The 7,851-nt window shown below is 45.6% G+C and overlaps 1 long non-coding RNA gene across 1 annotated transcript; it reads right to left on the bottom strand.

Moving 5' to 3' along the window:
* Window positions 1-6,442: 6,442 nt before the first annotated feature.
* On the bottom strand, window positions 6,443-7,083 carry LOC311118309. The gene is made up of 3 exons (XR_014611797.1): window positions 7,057-7,083; window positions 6,711-6,861; window positions 6,443-6,490 (listed from the first exon to the last, which is right to left on the bottom strand). It is a non-coding gene; the product is annotated as an uncharacterized lncRNA (long non-coding RNA).
* Window positions 7,084-7,851: the final 768 nt, after the last annotated feature.

The raw sequence follows: 7,851 nt of genomic DNA, 5'->3' as shown, positions 1-7,851 counted from the left end.
TAGCATCATCAAGGCTAAAGCCAACGGAGGAAATGAGGGGAGAGCGTCCAGCCCCTTGACCTATTTTCTAACTGCCATTTCGGCAGAAATACAAAGCCTAGTGGTTCACAGATCGGCTAGCAGAGCATCCACCAGACTGTCCAACAACGACCCACTGCTGAACATTTCCAAGTCAAAGGTCTTAAGATCAGTTCTGCTCAAAATGGCAGAGCTCTTTGGCCAAGGTCCAAGTGAAACCTGTCTAGTTCCACTAGTCCAGAGTCAGTCCAACAACTCAATTTGCGACTGGACTGTGAATGCAGGCACCATTCATCCAAGTACATTTCTGTCCGACAACAGAGTGACAGAAGTGTCATCCGATGTTGTGGATCTTGTACTTGAGTTTTTTTGGATAACAGGATTTTTGGATAACAGGAACCCGTCAAGGCCACAGAGTGCCTGCTCCCACAACTCAGCTAGTGGAGCAATAGATATGAGAGCTCTTGCTGGGGACTTGGTCAGACAGGTGTCTGTCAAACTCAGCCCATTTGTCTCTGAGAGTCAACTCTCCACCATGTCCATGACAGATCTGTCATCATCTTTTTCTGACTCCACCTTGAAGCAGTTGTGTTCTCGCTCTGTTGTTGCTCTGGCAACTGCCTGTCAAGCAATCAAAACAGAGCTCGAGAACCAGAGACCTACCAACCTGGCAGCCAGAGACCTACTATCGTCTCTGGTAGAGACCATTGAGGACATGGATATCTCTGACATCCTCCAGGGCCCGTCGGCCATTTTGGAGGAGGCTGCTGTGATAAAGCACCCAGAGATGTCCACCTCGACAATATACAGATCTCTGCTTCTCGACTCATCTCTCGCCTCCTCTAAGATGGTCACTGAGAGCATTATCTTCAACAACCCATGCCCATCAGAGGAGAATGTGAGTATTCAGAAGGAGCTCCCTGCTGATAAAGTTGACATCCTCCATGGTCAACCACTGGAGGAGTATATTGTCAAAGCTGAGCAATGCATCACTCAGGTCATTCAGGATGCAGCTTTGACATATACTGCTGCGCTGGATAAAACCGACACTTGTGGGAAACTGTCGGAAATCCTATCTGTCCATGTTTCCTCAGAGAATATTGAGGAGGCATCCTCTGATCTCTTTGGTGGAATTATTTCCGACCTGCATGAGGTATCTGAGGTCAATAAGGCCTCCATGCGTACGAAATCAGGTCGCAAAATGTTCTGGGTGGAAGTGAGTTCAGGTTCCCAGAAGATTTATACCAAAACCCTGGACAAACTAAGGAAGCTGTTCACCTCCCACCATCTCACTGAGGGAAAAAATACTCCTGTGCAAATCGAGCTTTCTGCAACTGGACTACTTGTAACTGAGACCACTGTGCAGGAATCTCCTGTAACTGAGGCCACTTTGGCAGTGTCTCCTGTACAGAAGACAGACAGTAAGACCCCTTCTAAGTCCCCAGCTTCAGCCTACCAGCTCACCCTCGACACCTGCACTAAAGGGGTAATCAAACAGGTGATCTCGGTGATGAGAGGGACACTTCAAAGGAAGACTGCTCCGCTTCCGTTGGGGAGAGCACGTCAAATTCATCCTTCGACTTCAACCAGAAGTTGGACTCGATAATTTCGAAATTGGAGGACCTCTCCATTTCGAGTGATGTGACGTCAGCCGAGATTGCCACACTCACGCGATCTCTTAGTGCAGCCAGCAGAACCTCTAACATTTCCATCCAGAGCTTTCACAGTGCTGAGTTCCGAGCTAAGGCCAAACACATTGTGAGTGAGACCATTCTCAGAGCTGCTAGCAAAGCCAGCCATTCTTTGCTACAGAGCATGCCTAGCACCACCTTCTCACACCATGCGGTTTCTACAGCCGAAGATATAGTAAATATTATCATGCAAGACCTTGAAAGTGTATCCCAGTACACTGTGGACGACGCAGACTCCTTCCCACTAGGAGAGAAAAAGCTGGAGTTCCAGCTCAAACCCAGAGTTGTCTTTCACAACTTATTGGATGCTGCTCAAACCATGTACCACAGAGTAAAGGATAGACTGAACATCTTTTTCTCTTTTCCACCAGTGTCAGTCACCACAGCCAAATATGTGCTGGACTCCACCCCTGTGGAGACACTCAGACGTTCTAAGTCCGCTGACACTGCTCTTGTTGAGGACAGGAGCCGCCCTCCGTCTGTGAGAAGTGAGAAGCCTTTGTCAAAAGTCTGTTTGGCTAAAAGGTCTAAAGCCCTTGTGTCTTCGAGTGGCTCTTCAACAGACCACCATGTAATTGACACATGCAGTGAGGATGTCACTCTGCCCACCAGGAGTATGTCAGTTGTGAGCAACAACAGTTTGAAGAGAGCCTCTCCTCTCCACGGCAGTGGATTGAGTGAAAGTTGCAAACCTCTTGTGGCTCTAAAAGACGTAACAGTGGCAGTCAGCCAAGAAGGCTTTAGCAAAACTGCAAAGAAGACGCTCAGCTTGATCCTAAATGTGATCAAGTGTAGAGTGGCCAACTCTGAGAGTTCATCTGTTGGGCAGATTGCAAGTGAGGAGTGTCTGATAGCCACTAACATGTTAGACTCTGTACTGGAGAGCCTTGACCAGTTGCCTGACATGAGCGCTGCCGATGAGATCACAAGGACAGAATCCCATACCTCTATCGCAATGGACGAGACAGGTTCACGGTCAACGCTTGTGAGCCAACAAGAAATAAACATATCTGACACCAATATCATAGTGAAAACTATAATGGACACATTGAAGACGGACGACCCAGAGATGACTTCAGCAGAAGAACATCTGGATAGGCTCCTGTCAGTTGAAGCCCTTCAAGGTGCATCTGGCAACCTGATCACAAAGGTCCATGGTCTCATTCAGGAGATAACCATAAACCGCCAGCTTCAATCCATGGTTGGCCACAGAAGCCTCTCTCAACCAGCGCTGCCTAAACCAGCCCTGAGGAAGCTGTCAAAGGACGATGCCTCAGAGCTCATTTACAACTTTGCCCAGACTTCTGTTAGGAGACTCCTAGGGCAGTGTATGGGAAGGCCTATGCCACCATCGGCTGAAATGGTTTTGGATCAGGTCATCAAGTTGATGACAGACGTGGTGATGGACAGCCTGACTTATGTATCCAAGTCTACAATGGAGGATGGTAAGTGAAAGTACCTCTTTTCATCTGCATAGGACTTAATTGTAACATGCTCAATACATTGCGTTTTATGATGTAAAATTCACTGGGTGTGTCCAAAATGGCACCTTCTTCCATATTTAGTGCACTACTTTTGACCAGACCCTATGGGTCCTGGTCAAAAGTAGTGCACTATAAAGTGAAGAGAATGCCATTTGGGATGCAGTGACTGACTTCAATGGCTGCGTCCTCTTCTCCCAGTTATTGTACACAGGTCGGTCACACTAGCGTGCTCTTCTCACTCAGACACCAGCAATGCCACAAGTGACATCACTCATGGTGTTGTAGCTGACCTTAATGCTACTGAGGAATTCCCTGCCAGGAGCCTTAGCCCGGCTGATGTAAAGGCTGACGGCATGGCCCGCCTTCCCTCTGCCAGAGGGGAAGAGACTAAGAAGAACAGGAAGTGGCGTTTCCTACCGAAAATGCATAAGTTTCCAAAGATCATGATTAAGGTAGGGTGCTCTGTGTTTTGAGATTACATCTGTAAGGCAGGGCTGAAATTTACCCTACAGATTCACTACACCCCTATTGTCTCTCAGCATTAGAACAATACTGTTGTCATTGTCTTTAGGAGGTTGAGTGAGGACGCTGTAATGCAATCCTAATACACATGGGAGAGAGTCAATGGCTATGTCCCTAATGGCACCCTATTCCCTATATAGTGCACTACTTTTTACCAGCTCTCTATGGGCCCTTTTCAAAAGTAGTGCCTTACGTAGCGAATAGGGTGCCTTTTGGGATGCACACTCTGTATTTTACACAGGCTCAGTTGTCCTGATGTGTTTTGTCAACAGCTGTTCAAGACAAAAGGGGAACCGAAGAGACACCCTAAACAGGATGCACTGCCTACCAAACGTCTCAGAGAGACTCATATTTCACAGGGTAAGTGATAAGCATCGATAATGTCATATTGATGTATCACCCTATGACAAGCTTGTTAAAACAGTGACAACAGATACAGGCAGACCGACGGACAGACAGGCAGACGGACAGGCAGGCAGGCAGGCAGACAGACGGACAGGCAGACAGACAGACAGACAGACAGGCAGACGGACAGGCAGGCAGACGGACAGACAGGCAGACGGACAGACAGGCAGACGGGCAGACAGGCAGACAGACGGACAGGCAGACGGACGGGCAGGCAGACAGACAGACGGACAGGCAGACGGACGGGCAGACAGACAGACAGGCAGACAGAAAGACAGGCAAACAGGCAGACAGGCAGACGGACAGGCAGGCAGGCAGACAGACAGACAGACAGACAGACAGACAGACAGACAGACAGACAGACGGACAGGCAGACGGACAGGCAGACGGACAGGCAGACAGACAGACGGACAGGCAGACAGACGGACAGGCAGACGGACAGGCAGACAGCCAGGCAGGCAGACGGACAGACAGGCAGACAGGCAGACGGACAGGCAGACGGACAGGCAGACGGACAGGCAGACGGACAGACACAAACACACACATTCATTTTCTGATTATGAAATGTTCTTATGACAGATGCTGAGTGTGAGGTTCCAGAGGTTCCATCCACTCCCCCTCCCAAGGAGGACCTGACAACCACACCGGCCCCTGCTCCCCAGGAGTCCCAGTCCCGTAAACGCCCACTCATAGTCAGGGTGTTACACGCTCTCTCCAGAGCCATCTCCAAACCATTCAGAGGAGCATCTGGGAAGAAGAATTAGCCAAATGCCTGATTTTATTAATATGATATTTTAATCAGAGCCTTTATTTAATAAAACATTACTGCATTGATTTCTGTCTATAGTAGTCTTCATGTATGTGCAAGAGAACGGTAAAGTACTTCAAACCACATAGTCAAAAGTATTCATAGTGAAGTACCGTTTATGATTATTGATTGTGGAAATACACATAATACAGAAAAGTTGTTGTCACATATAAAGACAGACATAAAGGAGAACTCCGTAGACCAGTCACATTCTCAAGCCATAACTAAATCCATGAATGGATCTCCTATAAGATGACAGGAGAACATTTGTAACACTTTCTATGAAGCCTATATCTATAATGCATACACTCAAGTCATTTACATTTTACATTTTAGTCATTTAGTAGAAGCTCTTATCCAGAGCGACTTACAGTTAGTGAGTGCATACATTTTTGATTTTTTTCATACTGTCATACACTCATAATGACTTAATTGAGTTAAGTGTTAAGTAAAGTGCAGTTATAAACACATAATGAGGGCTTATTATGTATTTCTTGCAATAAAAAAAGAAAAATGCTACTAGTTTATTAAATATTCATGACTGCTATTGCACGGCTCATGTCCACACTTCTGTACAATAGGGGGCAGTAATGCACCATAACGTTGGATGCCAACTGCCTATAAACCTCACTAAAGAAGAAAAAGCTACTCATGTAATGCATTCTGGAAAGCAGACAAAAACTAATGATTTGCAAGAGATCTAAACACGATTTATAAGCTACTGAACAACAAGTCCAAGAAAGCATTGCTAACCGCGTTTGCACTTTGAACAGATTTCTCGACAATAATAATGGAAGATGTGACTGGGGCTCAGCTCATTGCAGAGGCACTAAAAGCTCAGGTGAAGTGTGTGCAATTTATATAAAACAGTGTTATACTGTGTAACCGTGTTGCTAAGAATATATTAGTCGCTGATCATGTCCTTGGCAGTGAGAATGTAGCACTACGAGTTGTGAAAGTCTGCCAAAGGTCATTGCACTGGTATAGCTAACTATTAATATTGTTGTAGAAAAACATTTAGATGTTTATGTGGAATAGCATATGTTAACATAGTGAGTTTTTGTCCTGGGTCCGCCTGGGTCCTGCAGTCGGTGAAAAGCAATTGCACTGCCTGCATCTCAGAACTGCGGCCGCCTTGATCTCATGAGGTTATCGTTGCCCGTGTGTGCATGACGTCAGAGAAAGTCGGGATCAAGTCGGACACAAATCTAACCAGCATGCATTGGGCGGTGATCGCCGGTGATCGATTCTGCGCAGACCTGGCTCATCTCAAATGGGCCTCTTGTCTATGATCTGTCGGCATGGTTATACTGGCCTGTGGCCTTCTTGGAGGCCTTGATGATATCGGAGGGGGGCTCCCATTTGAAGCAGGGCTCCAGATTGGCCATCTTTATGGTCATTATTGAGGACAGGGTGCCATCCAATGCTAGGCTGTTTCTTCTCTTGGTTTTGTTCAGTCCCACAACTGAAAACACCCTCTCAGCATCTGCGTTTGCATGGGGCAACACCAGGACAAGCTTGGCGACGGCAGCAAGCCTCTCGAATTCTTTGGCTCCTGTCACCTATGGAAAATGCACCAAAACACAATGGAAAAACATACCTTGATTTTTGATTGATTAATACTGTGAGTATACTGTAGGTTGATCCATTAACAAAGTTCAGATAAAAACATGCATAATTTGAAACATGCATGACACATATATGCATGCAACAATTTTAAGCAACAGATGTAGCCAAGCCACACCTGCCAAAAGGAAAGACAAAAAAGGAAAAAAAAATTACCTTATGCTTCCGGGTTGCCATTTCAGCCCAGAAGCTTTCCATTTCAGTTTAGTCCTGCAGGGATATCATTGGCATGGTCTGATAATTTAGAAACTCCTCACCCAGAAGGTCATGCTCCTCTGGCCAATGGTATGGGAGGAGATGGGGAAACCTATTTATGAAAGTAGAGTTACAAGTTGTTACGTTTTAGGTATATAGTCATCAACCAGCAGCAGTTCATACACATCTTTGAGGAGAAGCCACATAAGAATATCTCATGTGCAGTTTAGGAGTGAACACACCTCATCATAAAACACAGGGTATTTTAGCTAAGATGATAGACAATAATTAGAGAAAAAAAACTAACCTTTCAACAAAGTACAGGACATCTTCGATGTCGCTTTCAGCCCTCTGCTGTACATCTACAAATTGTGCGTGCTTGATCAGTGGCTCTTCCAGTGGCAGCTTCTTAAGTGCATAGTCCACAGCACTTGTCAGGAAACACAACACAGCTTCATGGAATGAATCCACCTGCTGTGGTGTGATGTCACCCTCGTGGAGTAATCTGTTAAGTTTAGCCCTGGTTGTGAACCCAATACAGCATATCGGTATAAGGTACAAGGCTAAATATCACATATCACAGTGTTTGATCATAATAATAGTCAAATACTAACCTGGTAAATGGTTTGCCTTTTCTTCAAAGGCAATTTCACAAGGCTCCTCATGGCACTGCAGAGCTGCTGGAACCATAAACTTGGAACATAGCTTGCGTACGAATTTCACCATCTATAACAGACATTTACAAAAATAGTAGGTGAAACCTGTTTTAGAGGACCCCTGCAGATATCAGCAAGAAACACAGAATGGAAAAAAAACAGCAAAATCCAATCCCACCTCATCATGTAACAAAAATATTGATGACTGCTCTCTCTGAAGCAGCAAGTTGAAAGAAGTGAAAGTTGGTACGGTGGCTTGGAAGAACAGCAGGTACACTTCTGTCATGGGGTCAGTGAATGTCTGCACAAGTCTCTTGAACCTGGCCTGATTTTCATCTTGAATCAATCAATAAATAACACAAAACAAGAGGTTGTCATTAATACAAGTATGTGACTAACAATCCATGTAGTTGCTGCATAATGAAATTGAAAATTGATGACCATAC

This window comes from Coregonus lavaretus (assembly GCF_964263955.1).
Source record: "Coregonus lavaretus genome assembly, contig: HAP1_SCAFFOLD_48, whole genome shotgun sequence".
In the NCBI taxonomy this organism is placed as follows: domain Eukaryota; kingdom Metazoa; phylum Chordata; class Actinopteri; order Salmoniformes; family Salmonidae; genus Coregonus; species Coregonus lavaretus.
Note: the sequence above shows the minus strand (reverse complement) of the source record. Positions and strands in the feature narration are given on the sequence as shown.